The sequence below is a fragment of the Bubalus kerabau genome, chromosome 21 (genome assembly GCF_029407905.1).
Source record: "Bubalus kerabau isolate K-KA32 ecotype Philippines breed swamp buffalo chromosome 21, PCC_UOA_SB_1v2, whole genome shotgun sequence".
In the NCBI taxonomy this organism is placed as follows: Eukaryota; Metazoa; Chordata; class Mammalia; order Artiodactyla; family Bovidae; genus Bubalus; species Bubalus kerabau.
In genome coordinates this window covers 47,646,950-47,671,994 of record NC_073644.1, presented here as the reverse complement: position 1 = coordinate 47,671,994, position 25,045 = coordinate 47,646,950, and the positions used below count along the sequence as shown (strand labels likewise).

At 41.2% G+C, this 25,045-nt stretch overlaps 1 protein-coding gene and 1 long non-coding RNA gene across 4 annotated transcripts in view; one reads left to right on the top strand and one right to left on the bottom strand.

The window, feature by feature from the left end:
* The window catches only part of SETBP1 (SET binding protein 1), a 408,011-nt gene that overhangs the window by 170,721 nt on the left and 212,245 nt on the right, over window positions 1–25,045 (bottom strand). The gene's annotated exons all lie outside the window — the stretch shown is intronic.
* On the top strand, window positions 16,954–18,825 carry LOC129636333 (uncharacterized). Its single transcript, XR_008706883.1, has 3 exons — window positions 16,954–17,091; window positions 18,198–18,363; window positions 18,594–18,825. It is a non-coding gene; the product is annotated as an uncharacterized LOC129636333 (long non-coding RNA).

The window sequence follows — 25,045 nt, the reverse complement described above, 5'->3', positions numbered from 1 at the left end:
ACTACAGAGGATTTAAAATAATTTTTCAATGAATTATTGCTGAATTAGTAGATAGCAACAAGGCTAACATGAAGAAAGACACTGCAGAGATTACTGTAACTCGACAAAAGAGAATATGGAGCAATAAAGACATTATACCTTAGTTTGCCATCACTCAAAATTTCATGGTGGGCACAACAATAGAACCTCAGTGTCTGCCCATATGACTCAGGGCTATTTTTCCAAACTTGTAGCAGAGAGTACTGTTGGACACCCTCTCAGTACTGAGGTGTAAGTGACAGCAATTCAACAACACATGCAAACCCAAGTCAGTGATCATCTTAAAGAATGCAGCATCTCATGTTATTTGATCACTATATTCTCTGAGCATTTAATCCTCTCAAATATTTTGCAATCACTTCCTCTAATTACAGAGAAAACACATTGGAGTGATGTGCATGCTCGGGAGCATCCCTCCTGTTTCCTTCTTTCTGTTTAATCAAGAATTTGAATCACCTTTCAGTTTCCTAATCCTATAATCCTAAAAAGAATTTACTCTGCTCCAAACTCTGCTTGGCGAGACCCTGTACAGCGGAACCTGGAGCCCTTTCACAAAGTCTGAGAAGGGAAAGAAAATCCTGGAAGCAGGCGTTTGGCTTCCTTCCAGGAAGCTCAGGAAATTGGGGCCCCTGGAGACAATCCTCTTCTAGCTAAGATTCTGAAGATATGATCTGGGAGGCCTGCATCAAATGTACCTAGAGGGCTTGTTAAAATTCTGACTTTCTGGGTCTCATTCTAGCTATACGAAATTGGAATTTGAAGACGGGAAATCTGTCTGTCTTATCTATCTGTCTATGTTTCTAAATTTAATTTTTTCCTGAATGATAGTGCATGCTAAGTTGCTTCAATCATGTACAACTCTTTGCGACCCTATGAATTATAGCCTGCCAGGCTCTTCTGTCCATAGGATTCTCTAGACAAGAATACTAGAGTGGGTTGCCATTTCCTACTCCAGGAGATCTTCCCAACCCAGACATTCAATCCGTGTCTCTTATGTCCCCTGCATTGATAGGAGGGTTCTTTACCACGAGCGCCACCTGGGAAGCCCTCTCTATCTATATTTAATTTTTCCGCAAGTGATTATCATGTGGATAAAAAATTGAGAACCAAGTGGCTAGCTATCCATATCCTCAATGTATATTCACTGTATTTCTTTTTTTTTTAATTGAAGTATAGTTAATTTACTATGTTGCATTAGTTTCAGGTATACAGCAAAGTGATTCAGTTATACATCTACATACACACACACACACATATATATGTATAATATATAAACATACATTCAGATTCTTTTCACTTATAGATTATTACAAAATATTGAGTAAGGTTCCCTGTGCTATACAGTAGGTCTTTGTTGGTTACCTATTTTATATATTGTAGTATGTATATGTTAATCCCAAACTCCTACCCTTTTATCCCTTTTCCCTTTTGGTAACCATAAATTTGTTTTCTATCTCACTCCATAGTTATTAATATTATAGTCCAGTTTTAAAATTCTGATTTATAAAAATATACAGGATCAATTAAATGATGTAGCTAAAAAGGCCTTTGGTTACTACGGGTCATTGCTCTGGGATCCAGAAAGAATGTGGAAGAAGGTGAAGTGGGCTTATTTGGGTTCACAGTCAGGGCACCCACTCCTCAGAGGTCTGGGCACTGTAACTATGACATACACCACGAAACTTTTCTGCAGCGGCCTGCAGTTCCAATATTCTGACCCTCTGTCTCCATTTAACCCTACTGTATGCTAAAAGCCCTTTTAATATCCTAATTACACTAAAAAAATTCAACATACCCAGAAGGTATTAAAATTTCTCAGGCCATGGGTCTGCATTTATTGTTCAGTGAATATGGCCACCATAACTCAGAGAATAAGCCCAAAGCTCAGGACTAGACTGTCTTCTCACATTACCTTCATCGAAAAAGATGACCTTGTTTTACCACCTGCACATCTGCTCTTGTTCATCTGCTGCCAATGACATGTCTGCTTTGCTCGCTCTTTTCTATTTACCACTTCTCTGAGAGCAAAAACAGTGCTTCCTACTTTTCTCCTCTCTCAGAGGCACCTGCAGTGTTTCTCACACAACTCAATTAATGCTATAAACTGGTAAGATATGATGGCCCCTGCTTGATTTGAGGAACTCATCAGTAAAATGAGCTGATGTGTCCCAGACCACATGCTGGGAGGAATACAGATTTGTAATACACCTTCTCATCAGCCCTGGGTCGCTAAATAGGGCAGACTCTTTTTCTCAGAGCCTCCATATGTTCAGCTCACATGGATCAATAGAAGCACCATATTGCCTTCACAAAAGCTTTAGTTGCTCACCCTTTCTAATATACAGAAAGTCCCAGATTGTTTTTATCAAACACAGTGATGCCCTGAAGCTTCAGCTTACTGTTTGGGGATAGGGAAGCTGTCCACAGTGAGTTTCATGGACACAAACTGGGATATAACTCAACATTTGGGGTTTTAAATAGCCCCAAACAGACCCTGTTAAACTTAAAAGCAGAGAAATGCTGTAACTCTGGAGCTCAAACAATCTCAACCTCTAAAGTGCTTTTCCACAACAAGGCAGAAAATAAAAAGTTAGGGGTGCACAGCTGCCCAGGCAGAAGTGAAGCAAAGTCCCAACAGGAGTGAGCCAACACGCTCTGGGCGACAGCTGGGTAAACATTTCTGATAAAGACTCACAGTTTTGATAGAACCCTGTGTGTGTGTGATAGTACAGTTCGGTGGATTGATGGCTGCTTAAATAGTCTGCAACCAAAGAGTACTGAGTGAGGACACTGACAAACTAGAACAGACGAGAGAAACACAAAGAAGGATGCAGATGAAAGCAGTACGGTGTAACAGGAGGAAGAACGTGGGTATTTAGACTGGAGAAGCAAAACCTGGATGCAGAGTGGGGAGAGTCAAGGATGACAGTTCTCTTCAAATCATGACATGGAAGACTAATACCGTACATATAGTTCAACTGGGTAGAAATAGGCTAATAGGTGAAAGTTACTAGGACATAGATTTTAGCTAAGCATAAAGTGCTTTTCTAAAAATCAGAATTGTTCAGAAATGGGAGGAACTACTGGAAATTTTAGAAGAGGTAGAATGTCCATTGGTAGAGTCTTCATTAGATGGGGGATCAGAACAGTGACTCTCCCAGATACCTCTTAACTCCAATTCAAAGGTTCCATGTGCCGAGAGGACAGGAGGGCTGGATGGCATCGCTGACTCAATGGACATGAGTTTGAGCAGGCTCTGGGAGATGGTGAAGGCCAGGGAAGCCTGGCGTGCTGCAGTCCACGGGGTCCCAAAGAGTCAGACACGACTGAGCGACCACAACAAATGAGCTGAGAGCCTGTCCCCATCTTCCTGACTCTACCCTCCTCATCCCACCTGGCAGGAGTAGTCAGTGATGTAAGTAACAATCAGGGATGTTAAGAGGATCAAGTGTTACAGGTATGTAATAGCCATAAAGCTCTGGGCAAGTCTATGTTCCTCTCCTTTCACTGATGGAATGATTAATGCCTACATCAGGAGCATAATGGTGGGTAGGAAGGAAAGGGGAATTGATTTTTACCCCACCATTATATTAAGTATTACACTAAATTTCCTTTAAAAAGGCCTTTGGATCTGGTACTTGATACTGACAAATAACTTATAATGCATTCAACTTATTTTTTTCTCTTTGGCTGAAATAAATAAAACTAAATGTTGTAGCTTCCCTAGAGGGAATCATTTAATCTTCAAATTAGACACTAAACACTAAGTCATTCAGTTTACAAGCCATCCTAAAATCCTCAGCCACTTGTCCACTGGGAGGAAAAGATAGTAATTTATGAAGAGATTACATCCTAACACCACTGCCACCTTCCCACTTGGAGGCAGCGTGGAGTTGTGGAAAGAGCAATTGCATGTGAGCCCAATGACCTCCTCCAACAACTTGCTGTGGTGCACCTTGGGCAGCTATTTCACTTCCTCTGTCAAAGGCACTGCCATTTTGTAGCCCAACCATAATCACCCAACACAGAAGACTGACCACCACCTGTTTTATCTATAAGCACCATGCAGAGAGAGAATAGTTTCAAATTTTATGGTACTTCCTGCTGATCTTAATTTTTCAAAATTCTCAATAACTTGGTTAAATACTTTTATCCATAGCATTTAATGTGAAAAAATACTTTTTCAGTTATGTTTTCAACAGTGACTTGGGCCTAAACAGTCTTCTGTTCTCAATGGCTGAAAACCGTTTAGATTCTCTTGGTGGGCCTCTGTTGATCCCTGGAGATTGTTATGCTATACTTGCCTCATTCTTAGATATAATTTAAATGAATTAAATGGGAGAATGCATTTTTCCAAATGGCTAAATGACTCTGGAAATACTCATGGAGAGTTACTATTTTTCAGTCTCAATCTATATATCATTGTGGACATAACAGAAATCCTATATGTCTATAATTAATCAACATCATAATTTCATTTTTCTCCTTATATTATGATTTTTAATTGAGTACCATTCTTTCATGCAAATGAAACTTCATGACAATCCAACAAGCTCAACATTACGATCTCAATTAAGGACACTGATACACTGAGGGGTAAAAAGAAAAAAAAAAGTGATCCAAGCAAGATCACAAAGAATGGAAGTCTAGGGATTCCCTTTACTAGGGAAGCAAACTGCATGTCTCCTCCAGGAGGCATATGTAAAACAAATTTATATTTACAATTGCTTCCTGCTTGGCTGGCTAAATTGAAGTCATTTTGCCAAGCTTCACAAAGAAAAAGAGAGTACCATTTCCTGAATTCTCTGGCTGGTTCTGGCAAACAGCTTGGGGAGAGGGGAAGTGATTTGCTTGAGGTGATGAGTTAGGAATCTATCAGGCTGCTGAATAGAAACTCAACTGTAATTAGAACAGATTTTAATTTTTTTTTTTTTTTTTTACTTCAGTCCTCAACCACTTCTTTTCTCTCTGAAGTTCTTAGCTTAAACTTTGTTAGTTGTAAGTTATGTTCTCACTGCATGCAGATCAAGAGTAGAGATCTAAAATCTAGGTGTGTCCTACAAGGCCTGTTCAACCTTAAAGAAATGAACAAAGTCTAACATATAAAATTTACTAGGCAGCAATGCTCAAACTGCTTTGATCATAAGAAACAATAAATATATTTTTCACTGTAACTGTATACACAGTGTATATTTGTGTGTGCGTGTGTTTCACACACAAGAGTTTAAGAAACAAAATTTTCACTTACTAAGTAAGAGGCACTTTTATAGTCCTCCCCTCTCTTCCCTTCCTTCTCCCCTCTCTCCCTTCCCCTCTTATCCCTCCCTATTCTTCCTCTCCCTTCCTCTCCTCTCCTCTCCTTTTGCGAGTAGGAATCCACTAAACTGAATTCACAGTCTACTAATGGATTATGAGTCTCAACCCAGAAAATGAAACAAAACATCTTCTACAGAGAACAAAAGTGAAAGACTTTTTGCCAATACAGGAAGCCACAGTGGGATGAAGAAAGAACACTGATCTAGCAGCCAGGAGACTGAGGGTTTATTCTTGTTGGCCACCAACTGTATTTTTGAATTGAATATCACCTTTCCTGGTTATAAAGTGTGTGTTAGTTGCTCATTCGCATCCGACTCTTTGTCACCCCATGGACTATAGCCTGCCAGGCTCCTCTGTCCATGGGATTCTCCAGGCAAGAATACTGGAGAGGGTTACCATTTCCTTCTCCAGGGGATCTTCCTGACCCAGGGATCGAACCCCCATGTCCCACATGGCAGGTAGATTCTCTGCCCTCTAAACCAGAACTTGGGCAAATTACTAAACCTCTCTGTGCTTTAGTTTCCTTATCTTTCAAATGGAGCTTTCAGAGAACCTGCCCTCAAGGGTTATGATGAGGATTTGATGAGTTAAATACACAAAAAGTGCTTAGAACAGTGCCAATGTCCGGCTTTTAGGAAGCAGTCAGTAAATGTTATCTAATATTTTTAAAACTGAGGTATTACCATCTGTTCTAACTACCCAAACCTTTCACTTAGGTTTTTGTTTGTTTTAAAGAGATGAGAAAGAATTAAATGGGGAGAAATGACTCAAAGTTGTTCTGGGAAGAGGACTGGTGATGTCATTTGACCACAAGCTCTTTTTGAGCCAGCAATGGTTTCTAAAATAGCTGTCATAATCCTAGATGGCAGAAGTTGAAGCAGCAAATTTCAAGGGACACTGCTGACACCCACACCACACTGCTCAGGGCACATTTAGGGCTGTGTCAGAGTCTGAGGACTATGCTTAGAGTCTGGAGACACCAGAAAAGTGTATTCTAGGGAAAGGTGAGCAGAAGTGAGGAGAGACTAGGGACCAAATCACTTAAGGGTTGGCTGTGAACATGAGATGTTTAGCATGAAGATGGGAAGATTTAGGAGAGCCCTGATAACTGCTTTTGAATGACTGAAAAATCATTGTGTAGGGCTTTAGGATAAAGCCAGCAAATAGAAGTTTCAATGAAATAGATTTGAATTCTACATAGAGATTAACTTCCAAACAATAAAAGCTCTCTAGCCACAAAAATAAGTCTGGCCCAATAGAAGCTCTCCATCACAAGAAACATTCAAGCAGAGATGAGATAGCCTAGTAGGTATGTCTAATTGAATTATTGAATTAATAACAAAATCACATTGAATCGAGACTCTTTATAGAGTTAAAATTCTACAGGTTGACACATATGAATAGGCTTTAAAAGGCCTAAAGCCATGCACACATGCAGTGTCATTGTTTCAATGCTGGCTGCAACTGTCTGCACCACCTAGGAAGTTTTGCAAGGCCTCCAGAAGACATTCTGCTTTCCATCCTTAATTTCTACACAAGACCAGATCTAAAGTTCCTGGTTCAAGCAACATTTGGGCAGCCATGTAACTCTCCACTGACAAAACAGCTAAGTTTTTGTGCAACAGAACTTCTTTTTGTCTAATAGTGAAAAGCCAGGAGTTTTGTTTTGTTATGTTTTCTTTTATCCTTTAATAGGAAACAAACAATTTGGAGATAATTTGGGCTTCCTGTAAACGCCTCACTCCCTTTCATGCCTAAAAACTGTCAAAATGTTTGAATGTAAAAGGATTATTCAGGATTCATTGAATGAGACACTTGAGCTTAATTTCTATGCTTTCTTCTCACACTAGAGCACCCAGGTCTCTCCCTCCCCTCGGCTTTGAGTCTGAGTTTCTCATCTCGTAGGTGGGTTTGATTAATATGTCTGTCGATCATGGGCAAACTCCTTTGAGAAAATGAAAAGTAATGTTCAAAAATAATGTCTTTCACAGTTCCCATCTCAAGACACCTAAGACAAAAATCTCTGTAAAAAGACATGAAACCTAAAGAAGAAAAGAATAACCTCCATTATACAGAACCAAAATCTGGCATTTCTGAAGTGGGACTCAGAATTAGTCAAAGAGGGAAATGGAAAATGGAAGCCTAAGCGATGGTCTAAGAAACCTGAAAATATTCACCGCCCACTGGGATCACAAAGGCCTTAAACACATCATTTTTCTCAGGAAGAAGGCACCTGCAGTTGGCATTAACTGGGTTTACACCAACTCTGGCTCCTTTGGTGGAACAAACCCACTCATGATGATTTTACACACCACGGCTAGAGCAGAGGCTGGGTTATAATGAGCCCCAAACTACCCCACTGTTGCTTATGCTCACAGGTGTCTGGATGGGGAGGAGGAAGACAGGTAGGGAGGAGAGGATTAAGAGGAAAAAGGAGAATGATGTACATGGCAAGAATTAGTGAATTAAAATTATATATGTGCTTACTAGTTTAGTGTCTGTCTCTGGCCCCACTATTGATGTCTATCTCTTCTCCAGGAGGCCCAGGATTGTACTGGAATATAAAAAGTCTGCCCAGAGTATATAATATATATTTGCTATAAATTCTCTCCTTCTCAGCTCATTCTCCCTTCTCCATCAGAATTGCTCCATCTTTAAGATTCAACTCATTCTGCTCTGCGTCTGTATACCTTGTGATCTGGCAGGTCCTTGGGTATTTCCTATAATGTAAGATTGTGCTCACGTATGTAAAGAAAATACAATGGAATCGAACATTTCTACTTGAGAACTAAGTCTAAAGAAAGAAAGTAAGTGAATCAAGATTCCATACAACTCAAGGTCTGTTTTTCAAACCGGTTTCCTTGAATGCCTTACAAAGAGTAGGCACTTAATGAATATTTGCTGACAATATGTGTGATAAAATGTAGATCAAACACAGATGATCAAATATATGGGTTTACAGTGCTTTTGTTTTATTTCATTTGTGTTGATGTGCTTCATCTTGTCAAATGTTTAACATATTTTTGCTGGCCCAAAACTGGAGACTTGGAATCAGAAGATCCATGTAAATTCCAAGTGAGTGTGGTTGCTAACACAGGGAGCTCAGGCAAGCCATTCAATCTCTGGATTCTCAGTTCCTTAGCATTACAATTTGGATAAAAGTAATTGCCCTGGCTAGGCCACAGGTTTGATGTGAAAATTAACTGCAACAGTCATTTTGCAATTATGTTTTCAGCAACAAAGCACTATCAAATGTAAGATAAGGTAGATAAGTTAGAGTTTACAGGTCACCCCTTCACATTTTTTTCTGCCAGCTGCAGGCTCAGGCTACTTTGGGGGATCCCCTAAATCAAAGAATTAAAGAAAAATAGGCATATTTGTTCTAATAATAACTTGATAATATATAATTTTAATGGGACCTACACAAACATCGGGCTTCCCTGATAGCTCAGTTGGTAAAGAATCTGCCTGCAATGTAGGAGACCCCGGTTCGATTCCTGGGTTGGGAAGATCCGCTGGAGAAGGGATAGACTACCCACTCCAGTATTCTTTGGCTTCCCTGTGGCTCAGCTGGTAAAGAATCCGCCTGCAATGCAGGAGACCTGGGTTCGATCCCTGGGTTGGGAAGATCCCCTGGAGAAGTGAAAGACTACCCACTCCAGTATTCTGCCCTGGAGAAACCCATGGGCTGTATAGTCCATGGGTTGCAAAGAGTCGGACACTACTAAGTGATTTTCACTTCACTTCACATGATATTTTAGAATGTTCCACCTTTGGCCTCTAAGAAAATCTCTGTGGAAGTGACTACTCCATCTTGATAAATTTCCCTCAATAGAGAGAAACAGAATGACCTCTTAGAGGGAGAAAAATCCAGAAAGCAGAAGACCTAGTAACATCTAGAATTAATAGTCCCTCTAAGTTTTATACAGCTGTTCTCATTCTGCTTTTTATGTATAATGATTTATCACTACTGGAATAAGAACACATAAAACAACAAATCCTCCATTAGATGTTGGGGAATTTTATTTATCCAATAAAAAGAGAAAACATTTTCAGAGAAATCAGAATTTCCAATAGTTATTTTTTTTCAAGATTGTGGAATGGGACTTCTCCACATAGATGGCAATGAATTATAAACATCTAATTTACCTTTGTCTGTCCCTTCTATGTGTATATAGGAATGAGGATATGACATCTATCCTGGGTTATTGCCTATGACAAGGCTCTATCTCAATAGCTTAATTTAGCAATCTGCTAAGATCCTTACAGCAGAATGTAACAAGTGAGGCTCTCATTTCAGCTCTTTTAAGTGGAGAGTCAACATATTCACATCTGGAGACACTGTTGCCACCCCTTAGGTGTTTGGTGGATAGTGATTTTAGCATCTAGAAATGGTATTTCTTATGTATGCTCACCACGTGACTGGGTCCAAACTGAGCTCCAAAGGGAATCAAAACAGTCTAAGATAATTGATCACATTGTCTTTACCTATTCTTAGGACAGGTTTGAGTAGGGACGACAGATAAGGCTCTGATGATAGCTCTTAAACTTTTAGAGGAAGAATGAACATCTCAGAACAAAGTTAACTTCCTCTTTTGATTCTTCCCCTCCTCATCTGGCAAAAAAAAACAGAACATTTTTAAAGCCACAGAAACCTATTGTTGTCCCTGGTAATTAATCAAAGAATCTGAGAAATCCTAAAAGCATCAGCAAAATTGTTTATCTCTATTTTGAAATGCTGAAGGGAAAAAAAGGTGGGAGGAATATGACTTTACAATAAAAGGGAGAAAAAAGTTGATTAGGGACCATATTCAACTTCTGAGCACAGACAAATAAAATTAGTTTGCTGTTATTCTGGAATAAAAAAGTGTGAGAGATTAAATCATTGTGTTGTATAACAGGAACCAGCATAGTACTGTAGGTCAATTATATTTCAAAACCAAAAAAACACATAGAAAAAAAGAGACCAGATCTGTGGTTAACAAAGGTGAGGGATGCGAGGGGGTTTTGGATGAAGGTGGTCAAAAGGTACAAACTTCCAGTTATAATATAAGTAAGTACTAGGGATGTGATTACAACATGATGAAGATAACTAACACTGCTCTATGTTATATATAAAAGTTGTTAAGAGAGTAATTCCTGAGTTATCATCACAAGAAAAAAACTATTTTTTTCTATTTCTTTAACTTTGTATTTATATGAGATGATGATGTCCAATAAACTTACTGAAATAATTACTTCATGATGTATGTAAGTCAAATCATTATGCTGTATACCTTAAACTTACACATGCTGTATGTCAATTATATCTCAATAAAACAGGAACAGAAGAAAAAAAGTATGGGAGAGAGAAACTTCCACTTGCTGGTGAGTGATCAGGGGTGTTATTTATACCTTTGGGAGAAAATGGATGGTGCCAATGGGACATTTCTACATCCTCAAGGAACAGGCCTTAAAACTAAAGCAGTTGACTCCCAGGAAGGACAGGTTGTCAACTTTTTCGAGACCTTCTTTCGTTGCACCTTTTTCATTGACCTCCGATTTACTCTCCATCAGTTTCTATGCTCCAAACCCCTGGATAAGCTGTCAGTGGCATCAGTGTTATTAATCTTTGGTGGCCATGTCAATGACAGTCACTGCTCATATAAGTCCACACAAGGGATGAACATAATAGAGGGGCATTAGGCCTTGAGTAGACAAGGTAAGTCTGAGGAAATGAACAGGCTGATTGCCACCATTTTAATAAAAGCACAAAGCTCCTTTATCTGCTATATAACTTTTATTTTGCACCAATGGGAAGCCTATTCCTTTTGGAGCCAATTCAATTCATAAGGTTTCAGGGAAGATAAATCTTGCCAAAGAATAGAGAGAACAGTGTCAGCTTCAAAATGCTATTTCTTGAGTTCTTGTAAAAAGGCTTCTCCAAGCACTGACCTGAACACACACCCTGAGTGTGCTCTAAACATGGACTATTGGTGACATCTGATAAGCTGCTAAGACTGCACCGTCACACAGGCAGAAAGAAACTCAAAGCGAATGAAACCCTTGGTTTGAGTTTCCTTAGCTCTACTCACCACCTGAAGTGCATGGCTGCAGGATCAGCCTACATACTTGCTTCCCTGGGCGCTTGGTGTAGAAATGGATCATCTTCCCTCGCACAGAGCAGGACCAGCACTCTAAACGATTCCTCCAAGGACAGGGTTTGGGTTGCCTTTCATCAGGGATGGAGACTGGATGCTCTTCTGATGTGTAAGTTCTTTGTTGAGCCCAGAAAATGATTTGTTTGTTGGTCCAAATGGGTTCTCATTTGGCTCTACTGTCTTACACCTCAGTATCCCACGTTCCTCCAACTGAGCCCTGGCATTTGGGGGCCTGACTGCCCATTATCTGGGATCAGATGTCCTGCCACCACTCTTTCATGTAATCTTTGACCACGTCTGCTAAGGCTTGGATATCCTCCTGTCCCGCCCCTGCTTAGATAGGCCCTGGGCATCCTGGATATAGTTGGCCATGGCTCACTGTATTTTCTGCCTGCAGCTTCTTCTGTTGTCAATGGCCCAGGAATCTGACCCAGTCTGAATGCTCACCTTAGAATAACTGATCCTGGCCAGTTGTCATTCCTGTCCCATCCTGAAGACCTGCTACAGACCTTGGCCTTGGCACATTCTGGCCTGCTTCTCTACCGCTTGAACCCTACTTGAGATCAGGGAAAGACCTCTTCTCTGTCATCTCATTATCAGAACTGCTTTTTCTGCCCTAAGAGCAGGAGTCTCTAGTCCTGACAAGAACGGAATCTCCAGGTAATTTTGCTCATTCTCAGAATAGCTAGAAAAAGCCACATGCGCTTGGTTGACTAGGCGAATGTGGCAACCAGGAGACTGGGGACTTCCCCAGCTGAGAACAGCAGCTCAGTAGATGAAGGAGGTGTAATTTCCGTGTGGGGATGACTCGTGGCTTTAGATGAATGGTGCTAGGCTCCCTTCAGTCATCAAATATTTCCTAAACGCCCAATGGGTGCCAGCAGTGCATGAGGCAGGATAGTTAAAAAAAAAAAAAAAGCCTTCTTTTAATGGGCACCTCCCATGTATCAGGCACCTACATGCATCATTCTTAATCCTTCTAGTAACACTCAAAGGGAGTTCATGTCCTCATTTGACGAATGAAAAATCAAAGTTTAGTAATTTTCTCAAGATCATGAACCTACTAAAAGGATGATCAAAATTCAGATCCAATTCTATATAACCCAAAACTCCAAGTTCTTCCCAAATACCAGATGGAAATACCACTCATTCAATCACCAATTCATTCATTCATCCAGCAAGTATTCCTGATGGTTCACTGCAAGCCAGAGCCTCTGCCAGTGTTCAGCATGAGAAGATCCTTCAACTGGAATTAAAAGGTTACTTTGAAGGAGCTCAATGGGAAGATTTTGGGGGACTTTAGAAAGCTGTCATTTATGTGTGGCATCAAATAGAACAGTCAGCTTCCTTTTAATTAATAAAAAAAATAATAAAATGTATAGTCCAGTAATCTTTCAAAAGGAGAAGCTAGTGAAACCCCAAAATGAGGCTTTCTCCATATTTCTGATGGGTCCTGAAGTTTTTACAAGGAATTGGATACACTTCAAAGGTGACAGGGTGCTTCCTGTAGAAGGCATCTGGGTAGACCCGAGGGCTACAGACTCCAAGCACTCTTTTTATTTTAAATTAAAACTACTTCTACATATGAATATGAAAGTACAGTATCCAACTTGGAAAAATATGCAAGTGTCAAAAAATGAAATGGGAAGGCTTTGATCCAAGTAGGTTGAGGAACATCTTGGATGGAGTAAATAAAGATTTAAGTAGTCTGTAGCCTAAGCAGTGAGCTCTGGAGGAGCTATGCCTATTCTTTAAAAACCTTCATTTATATTCTTTACAGCCTCTAGAAGTCTGATGTCTACAGGAATGAGATGGGATGGAAAAGGATAAAATACTGGAGCTGGAAGACTTTTTAGGCATCATTCAAGCACAGCCCTCCATTTGGGACATAAAGAAACTGAGACACATGGCCTGACTGACAGCTGGAGTGGAAGCTCTATCTGGGACAGCTGGGGGTACAGATGAAGAGCTAAGGCTGACTTGATTCCACTTGAGCTCAGCTGTCATCTGAGGCCATAAAGAAGCTGAGACACACACCTAGGCACTGAGCTCATGACATACTGAGAGACTCGGATTACCCAGGGCATTTATTTTTGGAAAGGCCTCTTCAAGTTGCCAGCAGGCTCTAGCATAATGGACTGGAAGAAGTTTTATTTGAACGAGAGTGTCTTCAGTGACACATTTTCCATGTATCATTTTTTGGCAAACATAAAAACAATTTCCCAAACAACATACTGGTGAATTACTCAGAGTTGCTGAGGATTCCAATTCCATTTTTCCAATGACCTTCTTCTGGTTTCTAAATCTAAAATGAGTTTAATAAGATGCTGCGCCCAGACCTGCGAGTAAGGACCACTGCCCCTGGCCCCAGTGCTGCCACTGGAAGGACCTGCTGGGCCTTTTCCTCACCTGGAACAGAGAGTGTTTGCTTGGACAGGGCTGCAGGCAAAGGGGAGACACATGGGATGCAATGGCTTAAAGAAATGCCAAACATTTCTTGAAAAAGTGCTTGGTTCCTTATGTATATACTTAATCAGTCCTACACCAGGTGAGCGGAGTGTTGCTCCCTCATTGTCTGCATGAGGGCTCCCCTGACAGCTCAGTTGGTAAAGAATCCACCTCCAATGCAGGAGACCCCAGTTCAATTCCTGGGTCAGGAGGATCTGCTAGAGAAGGGATAGGCTACCCACTCCTGTTTTCTTGGGCTTCCCTTGTGGCTCAGCTGGTAAAGAAATCTGCCTGCAATGCAGGAGACCTGGTTTTTGATCCCTGGGTTGGGAAGATCCCCTGGAGAAGGGAAAGGCTACCCACCACTCCAGTATTCTGGCCTGGAGAATTCCATGGACTGTATAATCCATGGGGTTGCAAAGAGTTGGACATGACTGAGTGACTTTCACACATTCACACTGCATGTATGAAACAAAACAAGATGCAGAGAGGTTATCTAACCTGAGCAAGGTCACAACGCTAGCAAATGTGGAAGCTGAGATTCAGGCTCAGGTCTTGTACCTGTACTGTACCTGCCAAAACCCTTCTGGTGTACAGCCTTTCCTTCTACTTGTAAGTGTCCAGAGATGGGGTGCTCACTAGGCACATAGGGCTAAGTGCCTTCCAGCGCTGGGAAAGTCTTTCTAAATATACCGGAAACATGCCTCTGTCAACTAACTCCCATAGGTTCAGTTTTCCTTTGGGGAACATTTAGCTGAAATTCTAAATATCTTCTATAGGTAAAACAGAAATATATAAAAATGCCATCAGTACACAACACCAGTTACCTTATTGTTTTACATCTGTGGACAAGATAGCAAAGAATCAAGACGGGATGGGGTTTTAGAGTCTTGGTGGATTCCTTTTATCACTTTGAGCAAACCATTTAATCTGCCTCTGTCTCTACTTTTTCTTCTGTAAAATGGATTTACCTACTTCATGCATTTTTGGTGCTCTTAGGTATAAGAAGGTATATAAAACAGCTGCACAAATACAAGCTGATTTTATCGTTTCATATCCAGTATATCGGCTTAGAGCATGACCCTATTCATCCCATAAGTGAAAGGAATGAAATGCCTTTTAAAAAGTTTTCTCTGGCCTTTGGGTGGGTGCTCCAGCACCTAGGAGAGATGTGTTACTACGTCGGCAGACATCCTGACTAGTGAATCTAGACTGACATATATTTAAGGAAAGTGGAATCACTGAGATTGGTGCAAGGGTCTAGTTTCTTAACACTGGATTGTTTATGGCATTTAAAAAAAAAAAAAGGATATTATAGAGAAAGATGGGAAAAGAGTATTTGCTGCAAGAGGATAGTTAATTTTCACAGCTGAGCTACGTTAGCACATCTGAGGCTGGCCCTGTCAGACACAGGATCACACCCCCCTGAGACTGACTTTGATGAATGCATCTTGATACACCCTGCTCATGGTGGAGCTGTATCGCCAAGCCAGGGTTGCTCTCTGAGTCCACAAGTGAACAGATGACTCGCCCCACAAACAAGGAGATCCCTGAATACTTTCCAAGTCATGATGCTAAGGAGGCAGGATTGGCAGCTCCCTTGCCATTGGTTGTGGAGCTGCTGATGCTGAATACACATGGCATGATTTGATGGCCTCATCTCCACTTACTGCTTCATACGCTATCTCATGATTTCTAAGGGTTGTTTCTGTCCCCAGGGATTTGCAGGAGACAAGTTCTGTCCCTTATCTGAGAGCCAGGAACGTTATCTGAACAGCTGCCACCTGCCGAAAAGCTGGTGTCAAACCAAATACACTAGCTAAAGTACCTCTTTTAGGGGAAACAAACACATGAACACGCTTACGTGTGTGTATGCACAGACACACACTTCTGGAATGAATGATCTGTAAGGCATGAGCCCTGCCAGACTAAGTGATATCCTATGGACCTGTCCTCTGTCCCCCACCTGATCTGCTGCTGCTTCCCATCAACAGCAGAACCTGCCCGATGCTCGTCTTGTGGGCCAGGGGGCCCTGGGCAGCAGCTAGGCTGGGAGGAGGAGGACGTGGGGAGTAGATGAGCCACTTTCTTGGAAGCAGTGGCAGCTGCCTTTGAAAAGGAGACTCCTTCCTTCCCTAGGCAAAGGGGCCTGTATCATCAGCATGAAGAAGGAAGAGGCAGGTTAAAACAATACAGTGACATATTGGTAGCTTGTCACAAAGCAGAGGGGAAAGAATCGGCTTCCCATTCTCCTCCAGGCTCTGGCCTCAGATGACAGCTCAGCACAAGTGGAATCAAATCAGCCTTGAGCTCTTCGCCTGCACCCCCAGCAGCCACAGATACAGCTTCCACTCCAGCTGTCAGTCAGGCCGAAGCACTCAGTAAATGCCCATGATTAGCGCCTTCCTCAATTGGGAGTGTAAATGGAGAATCACAGCTCACTTCTCAAAGTAGCTGGAGCCACACACCCATTAATTTATACGGAGCCAAATGTAAACAGAAAATGAATGTTCCTGTAGACTCTCCAAGTTTTATTTCCCCTGCTAAAAATGTTGGGAGGAGGAGGGATATCTTCCTCTCTTACCATCTCTTCCCAAATTTGAATTGATCTGTTTGACATCCAACCAAATGATTCTCAAAGGGAGACAATAAAAGCCCTGCACCCTCATTTGTCAGTATTTAAGGCTTAATGAACTCTTGGCGCAGTCTCTCCTCCCAGAGCTTCTGTTTGTTATTACTGTTTAAGGTGATCTGTCCAATGCGCCGATGTGCCAAGAAGCTTTGCTCATAATCAGAAATATGTATTTATTTACTAGTTGGGTAATCTACAAAGAGATTTTCTGGAGATCGCCACATTCACAAGAACTGCCACACCCAGCTGTGCTCTTTGTATTTAAATCCCAGGCGTTTGCCAGTGATAGGGGCATTGGGTCCAGCCTGCCCAGGCGGCTCCCGCCTCCATCACATAGATAATCTCCCTCAGCTGTGGATAAGTCTGGACCAAGAAGATGCTCAGAGCTCTAAGCTTTTAGGTGCAAAAGATTCTCTACAAACGCACATTCAGAGTAAACAAAACCCATCAGTCCCCTGTAAGAGTCCTATGCCTGATTGCACGAAACACATCATGATGGAATCTGCAATTGGCAAAGTAATTGGCGTTATTACAGCTGATGGGGAATTTCTGATGCTGCCCGAGCTCCCCTTTGAAATAATACTCAGCCATTTAATTTGTCCAGCTCTCGTTGAGCTGATTGCTCTTTTCTGCTGGAGTTTATCAAGAATGAAACGCGCTGTCTCTCCAGATGCCTGCAGGCTGAGATTTCACAGACAGTTCTTTTTTTCAACACTCTCTCCACTTCTCTTATGACCCCATGCCTTAGTCACCTTTCACAGGATGCCAATAATGCAATAGATTGGAAATGGGTAAATCAAAACTGATTTAATTCAAAGATGTGTATTTCCAGTCCCAATTCCAGAGGTATTCGAATGCTCTTGCTATACCATAAAATAACGGTGAAAGGCTTGCAAACCTCCAAAGATACGGTTGTTCTAAAAAGGGCTCACAAAACTCATTAGCTCCAAAAATAAGTAATAGAAGACATCTTTATTATAACCACAAGGCCAGAAGCACTAAAGAAGTATCAGAATTTGGATACATGCACTTTTGTTTAGGGGATCTATTTTTACTGCTGATAGACATGTATCCCTAGAATGGGTTCTACAAACATTCATTGAGCATCTACTTTTTTGTAGAAGCACAGATTCTTCTTTTCTTTACACAATGGTCATCTGAAACCCCATTCTCCACTTTGGCATTTCTGTTCCTAACCAGATGAAGGGTAAGAAAGCCAAATTTAGCCAGCTGTGTTTTCTCACAGTACAGACAAGGCTAGCATCTGGGCACAGACCTCACATTCCCATCAGCAAGCTACTTGCCCTGTCAGCATGTTGACAATGAACTGCTTACTGGAGACAAGAGTCCTGCAGCCAGGAGGGCTCCCTTCTGCAGATGCCACTTCCATCTGATGGCCCACGGAATCCAGAACCCATATGTTCCTTGAATCAGCCCTAATCTCATTTTTAATACAGAAACAACTGAATTTATGGATATGAAAGTCATCATATAAAATCCCCCTGAAGTCCCCAGTTCCTAAAACAGCCTCTCTGAACAGCACTCACTCAAATGCCCTTTGGTACAATTTCTCACTGATTTTTTTTGGGCAATAAATCATTATGCCTATGATTCTTTTACAGGGTTGGAGCTGAAGTAGATGTCCAGAACTATGCCGAGGATCACTGGACCCAAGGGAGTTGGTTCAGATGAGGCAATGCTCTGGTGGTTGAAAAAGCTCTTGATACATTTCTTTAAAGTCATTTGAGCACTTTCTAGATAGTCTTCCTCCATGGGAAAGTGCCACAGGTAGTAATTGAAGGAAGTAAGCAATGAACATGCTTCTTTCTGGGTATTCCCATGTCCCTGTCAAACAGTTCCTATCTATCTTTTATCTATCCCATCCATCCTGTCCTCCTTTCTCTTGTAGGGTCATTCTCACAGGTCAAGGCTGTCTGCCACTGTTCATTTTGGTTGGCAAATGTCATAAAGTAGCAAAAATACCAGGCAAGATCTAGATTTTTTGTTTGTTTTTTTAGGTTGTTTTCGTCTTTGGTAATCCCAAAGAACTGTGGTGCTGGAAAAAACTCTTGAGCGTCCCTTGGACAGCAAGGAGATCCAACCAGTCTGCCCTGAAGGAAATCAACTCTGAATATTCATTGGAAGGACTGGTGCTAAAGCTGAAGCCCCAATACTTTGGCCGCCTGATACAAAGAGCTGAACCACTGGAAAAGACCCTGATGCTAGGAAACATTGAGGGCAAGAGGAGAAGGGGGTGACAGAAGATGAGATGGTTGGATGGCATCACTGACTCAATGGTCATGAGGTTGAGCAAACTCAGGGAGATAGTGAAGGACAGGGAAGCCTGGCATGCTGCAGTTCACGGAGTTGCAAAGAGTCGGACTCGACTTAGCAACTGAACAACAATCCCAAATTCTAGTAATATTGTCTTGGGAGGCTGCAATTTGTGCTCTAAAGTCAGTTTCAGTGGTCCAGGTTCAATTTCAATATGTAACTTATAAGAATAATAAAACAACAGTACACATGGTGTGTGTGCTGGGTGGAGTGCTTAGCAGATACCACTGTTTTTTGGACTATCTATTCAATCCTCCTCAAAATCCCACAGAACAGGTATCCTTCTTTCATTAAAACAGAATCTGAGCCACATAAAAACAGGGGCCACACAGCTAATACCGGGCAGACCTGCGAGTTTAACTACTAAATGATAAAGTAATGGAAAATATTCTCCCTGCTAGTTACTGGAAACAGAAGGGTGAGAGATGCATGCCATATTTTTAAATATGCATCAGTTTTACTATTTATAGTAATAAAGACTACAACAACATCACTTGAAAGTTTTTCTGTCCCATGAATCATTGGACAGAATCAATCCTTTAGGACAACGTGTTGGCAACATGGGTCTGCTAGAAGCTCTGATAAACACACTTTTGGGAAAGTGGGTGATGCAAAAGGAAGATCATTTGCAGACCTGAAGAAGAAGGAGGGCGCGGTCACTATCAGGGAAATAGAAGAAAGTGGTGGCTGTCTGCAGACTTGATGCAGCCTCGAACACAAGGAGACAGGTGGCTGGAAGATGCCTCTTGAGGTCTGCAAGCTGTTCCACTACGAGAGGCCCCTCTCCTATGGGGGTGTCTTGATACCTCTCAACTGACCCCTTCTGTATGGTACAAGATGGTCAGAAAGAGGTTGGGCTGATAGGTAGAAGGACAAGAGGGTTGACATGTGAGCCCGACAGTAGCACTGGAAAGAACTTAAGTGAGTTTGCTTATCTGAGAGGTGGGGCTTCTGCCTCAGGTTTAGAACTATCCTGCTAAACAGATTTTGAAGAAAACATCTCCTTTCAAGTCCTAAAGGTGGTCTCTGAATGTACATTTTCTCCATGAGTCATTCCTAGCCCTAAAAATGTATAGAACAAAGTTACATATCACATTAAAATTTAGGCAGAGAAATCTGTAACTCAATCCACTAATAAACACAGATATTTGAGATAGATCAAAAAATTAATGACCTCATACCTCAAATGATCAGAATTTCAGGATGATTTTTAAGAAGCTCAAATTGAAGCCACTTTACCAAAAGAATTGAAGAGAAAAACAAAAATAGAAAACTAGAAACATGAAGTCAGCGGAAGAAGCCAGTGTAATTAAATGTTTTGAGTCTCAAGGGATCATAGAAATCATCTAACTCTACATTCTTGCTGCTAAGCATTTTGGTTTGTTTTTGTTTTTCTTTCAGATGAAAATTATTGTTGAAAGAAAAGAGAATGATATTCAAAGTTAATCATCACTGATTGGCCTCATTTTTTTTATACCTCTATTCTGAAATTTGATTTTTTGATCATATCAGATTTGATCAAAATCAGATTTTAAGGCTAAATCATGTTTTAATATTTTGTGGGGATAACTTACATTGACTCCTTTGACAAATGTAGAAAAAAAATTTCTACATATGAGGAAGCCCCTCTCCTCCCAACACCCACCTGCCAACCAGCATTTTCCCAAGTGTGAACTTCTGCATATCAGGTCTGTTCTAAGCTGGACCCACCTGCACTTGGCCTTCAGGTGTTCAAAATATCTTGGGAGAAATAAAATATTCACAAACTCTAAAGATATTTAGAAATTATTAAGACTTCAGAATATTCCACTGAAATGCCAGACACTCTGGAAACACCTGGGGGACTTCTTTCTTCAGGACTATATACCAATATTGTCTTTTTTTTTTCTTCTTAATCTACTATAAACACTATCCAGGCAGGCAGTATAAAAAAGATATACCTGTACGAAGTGATTGATCTCATGAAAGAAAATAATAATGTCAGTTTGAGTTGTAGTACAAAGTGTGTGTATGCACGTGAACAAATGCTTTTGTTTAAAATGCTCTACTACTGTCATAGATGTGACAATACTGGTGGAAGGTAAGAAAAACAAAGTGGGTTGCCTTAGGAATTGTGGGAAAAGATTCATGTTCTATGTGGGTATCCAACAAGTAGCCAGAAAAAACACCTTTATATGTAGAGCCATTTTTGGAGGGGGAACAGTATTCACAATACAAATACAGTCACATGAGCCCACCAGTTCAGTTCAGTCACTCAGTCGTGTCCGACTCTTGGTGACCCCATGGACTGCAGCACACCAGGCTTCCCTGTCCATCACCAACTCCCGGAGCTTACTCAAACTCATGTCCATTGCATCGGTGATGACATGCAACCATCTCACCCTCTGTCGTCTCCTTCTCACCCACCTTCAATCTTTCCCAGTATCAGGGTCTTTTCAAATGAGTCAGTTCTTCACATCAGGTGACCAAAGTATTGGAGTTCCAGCATCAGTCCTTCCAATGAATATTCAGGACTGATTTCCTTTAGAATGGACTGGTTGGATATCCTTATTGTCCAAGGGACTCTCAAGAGTCTTCTCCAACATCACAGTTCAAAACCATCAATTCTTTGGCGCTCAGCTTTCTTTTTAGTCCAACTCTCACATGCATACGTGATTACTGGAAAAAACCATAGCTTTGACTAAATGGACACTTGTTGGCAAAGTAATGTCTATGCTTTTTAATAAGCTGTCTAGGTTGGTCATTGCTTTTCCTACAAGGAGCAAGCGTCTTTTAATTTCATGGCTGCAGTCACCATCTGCAGTGGTTTTGAAGTCCAAAAAAATAACGTCTGTCACTGTTTCCACTGTTTCCCCATCTATTTGCCATGAAGTAATGGGAATGGATGCCATGATCTTAGTTTTCTGAATGTTGAGTTTTAAGCTACCTTTTTCACTCTCCTCTTTCACTTTCATCAAGAGGCTCTTTAGTTCTTCGCTTACTGTCATAAAAGGTGGTGTCATCTGCATATCTGAGGTTATTGATATTTCTCCCGGCAATCTTGATTCCAGCATGTGCTTCATCCAGCCAGCATTTCTTATGATGTACTTTGCATATAAGTTAAATAACCACGGTGACAATATACAACCTTGATGTACTCCTTTTCCTATTTGGAACCAGTCTGTTGTTCTATGTCCAGTTCTAACTGTTGCTTCTTGACCTGCATACAGATTTCTCAGGACGCAGGTCAGATGGCCTGGTATTCCCATCTCTTTCAGAATTTTCCACAGTTTGTTGTGATCCACACAGTCAAAGTCTTTGGCATTGTCAATAAATAAACAGAAGTAGATGCTTCTCTGAAACTCTCTGGCTTTTTCAATGATCCAACAGATGTTGGCAATTTGATCTCTGTAAGTAAGCTCATATCTTTTTCTCAAGGCCTTTCTTCAAGCTTGCCCTCTGCCACTTGCCATGAATCTTTGCTCTTTGATTCAGTATGATTCAGGCTGGTGCTGGCCTGTCAAGTATATTTTACCACCTGAATAGCTGGTGGTAGGCACAGGGTAGCCTTTTCAGAATACCTGCTTAGCAATATATCCTCTGCCTGGACCCCAGTTTCCTCCTCAGTGAAAGCGGAAGTGTAAGCCATCTGATAAAAGGCTGTTGTGGGCTTAGATACCAGGGCCAAGTGAAGCACATTACACATTCCTAACACAAGGTAGAAGCTATTTGAATATGGGGCCCTTTACTTTCTCTCCTCTTTAAGACTTCCTCCAAGACTCAGTCTTTATCTAGAAAATGAGGAGGCTGATTTAGATTCTGGGGAACTTCTGAAAAGACTTGGTGCTTCTGGACTCCACCCAGATTACACCCAGATTAACTCAATGGGGTGGGACCTGGGCTTTGCTAGTTTTTATAAGCTCCCTCAATAATCCCATCTATGGTCAAAGTTGAGAACCACTACTCTAGGTGTTCTGTCTTGACTTTTCAATTCTGAAATGGAAGGAGGGAGGAGTATGTAAGCACTGGTAGAAGAACTTCCTTATACCCTGTTTTGCTTCAGGTTGGTTCTTCCCAAAATGGCAAAGTAGATGCGATGTGGCAAATTCAAAACAAGCCGCCACTTTTCCTCACTGCTGTGTGTCTTAGGTGGGAGACTCCACTGCCTACCTCTGTCTCACTGCGGTTTCCTCTGAAGAAGGGACAACAACTGCCATAACTCTCCATCTGGGAACTGGGGAAGGGAAGGGATGAGAACAGCAGAAATGCCTTGCCAAGACGAAAGGATTCAAAATGCTCCACAACAATTCCCTGTCATAATAGGTGAATTATTTTTCCTTGAATAGGCTGAGATAAAAAGAACACAATATGGTATACAAAAGTGAAGCTGTGGCTGCTTGTCCTGATTTCATCAGTGATCAGTTTGGGTTTGAGTTATCTTAACAATGGTGATACGCTCTAATTCAAGGTGTCACAGCGTAAGAGGTGAGGAATACAAGTGTCCGTGCCAGACCACCTGGGTTCAAATCCTAATTTTGCCACTTATGGGCTTTGTGACCTTAGCAATTGTGTGATTACTTTTGAAATGAAAATAATATTATTACTGATTTCACAAAGGTTTGTAAGGATTAACTGATGAATAAATGTAAAGTTCAAAGAACACTTTCTGGCATACAGTTCACTTTTAGTAAGTCTTTGGCATAGGTACACTCAGCCAAAGGCCATGTGGACATGTAGCAACACCAACTCCTGCTGAGGCCAACAGTGGCTGGGTACTCTGGAAAATCCCGAGCTTCCTTTTCCATCTTTACGACTGTTGACTCTCAGCCTGTAGGCAGCCGGTGTCCATGGGAGCAGAGTCTGACAATGGTGATTCTGTTCTGAAGGACACTATCCACCCTTGAAGAACAAGCAACCTGGGAACTCAGGGATTTCACATTCAAAAGAAAGGAGCCATCAGAAGCCTCTGACTCTCTAACCTGCTCTGCTGCTTTTCAGTGGAGGAGCAGCCACTTGAAATAATCAGAAACACAGACCGTCACTGAGTCATAGGTTACTGTCAGGGCCCTTCTCCACATCACCATGCCTTTTCTGGTGGGACATGTGCACAGCTAGAATTCCTTTCTGTTCAGAAACTCCATGGTCACACCTTCCTAAAAACTAGCTTCTCCTCACAAAATGTTTGGAGTCCTTGCATTGAAAAATTCTGGGTTAGGACTCATGGAACCCAAGATATTTTGCAGATGGTTATATTCCCTGATGTCTGTAAGTAGAACTGATTGTGGGGCCTGAGGAAAATGGAGTAAGGGTTTGTTTAGGGATGACAAAGTCCTCCTCCTTTGAACATTGGGGGATAATCACACTTAATCCAGGAATGAACAGTGAAACTTCTTAACCTGTACCTCCTTTGGGTTTCAGTTCAGTTCAGCCGCTCAGTGGTGTTCGACTCTTTGCGACCCCATGATTTGCAGCATGCCAGGCCTCCCTGTCCATCGCCAACTCCCAGAGTTCACTCTGTAAACCTTTGGGTTTACAGTCCCCTTATTTGTCCAGTCAGCCAAGTAGCTACCAGGTCCATTGATTCTGTCCCTATACTTTATCTGGCATTTCTTCCCTCAGGAACATGTCCCACTGACCGCAGCCCAGCTTCATTCGCTACTACGTCTCATATGGACCAACAGCCCAGGCTTATTACTGGCTCAATCCCGTCTTCATTTCATCACATCTACTAACTATGGTACAACCTTCTTGCATCACAGTTGTGGTTCTTCCCCATACTCAAGCCTTCAGTGGCTCCACCGTCTTCAGACAGATGTCAAAATCTAAAATCTAGATTCTGATTCAAACAAATCAACTGTAAAATCCATGTTAAGATAATCAGAGAAAGCTGAACATGAACTGGGCATTAGAAAATACTATGGAATTATTGTTACTTTTATAGGTAACAATAGCATAATACTTTTATATATTAAAAATAATATTTTATAGGTAATAATAGCATAAAACAATAACATCATGGCATTGTGATAATATATTTTCAAGGCCTTATTTGTTAGAAAAGCTTACTGAATTATTTATGAGTAAAATAACCTGATGACTGGGATTTTTAAAAAATGGTTTCCCCAGATTTAAAATTAAAAATACATATATATCTGGG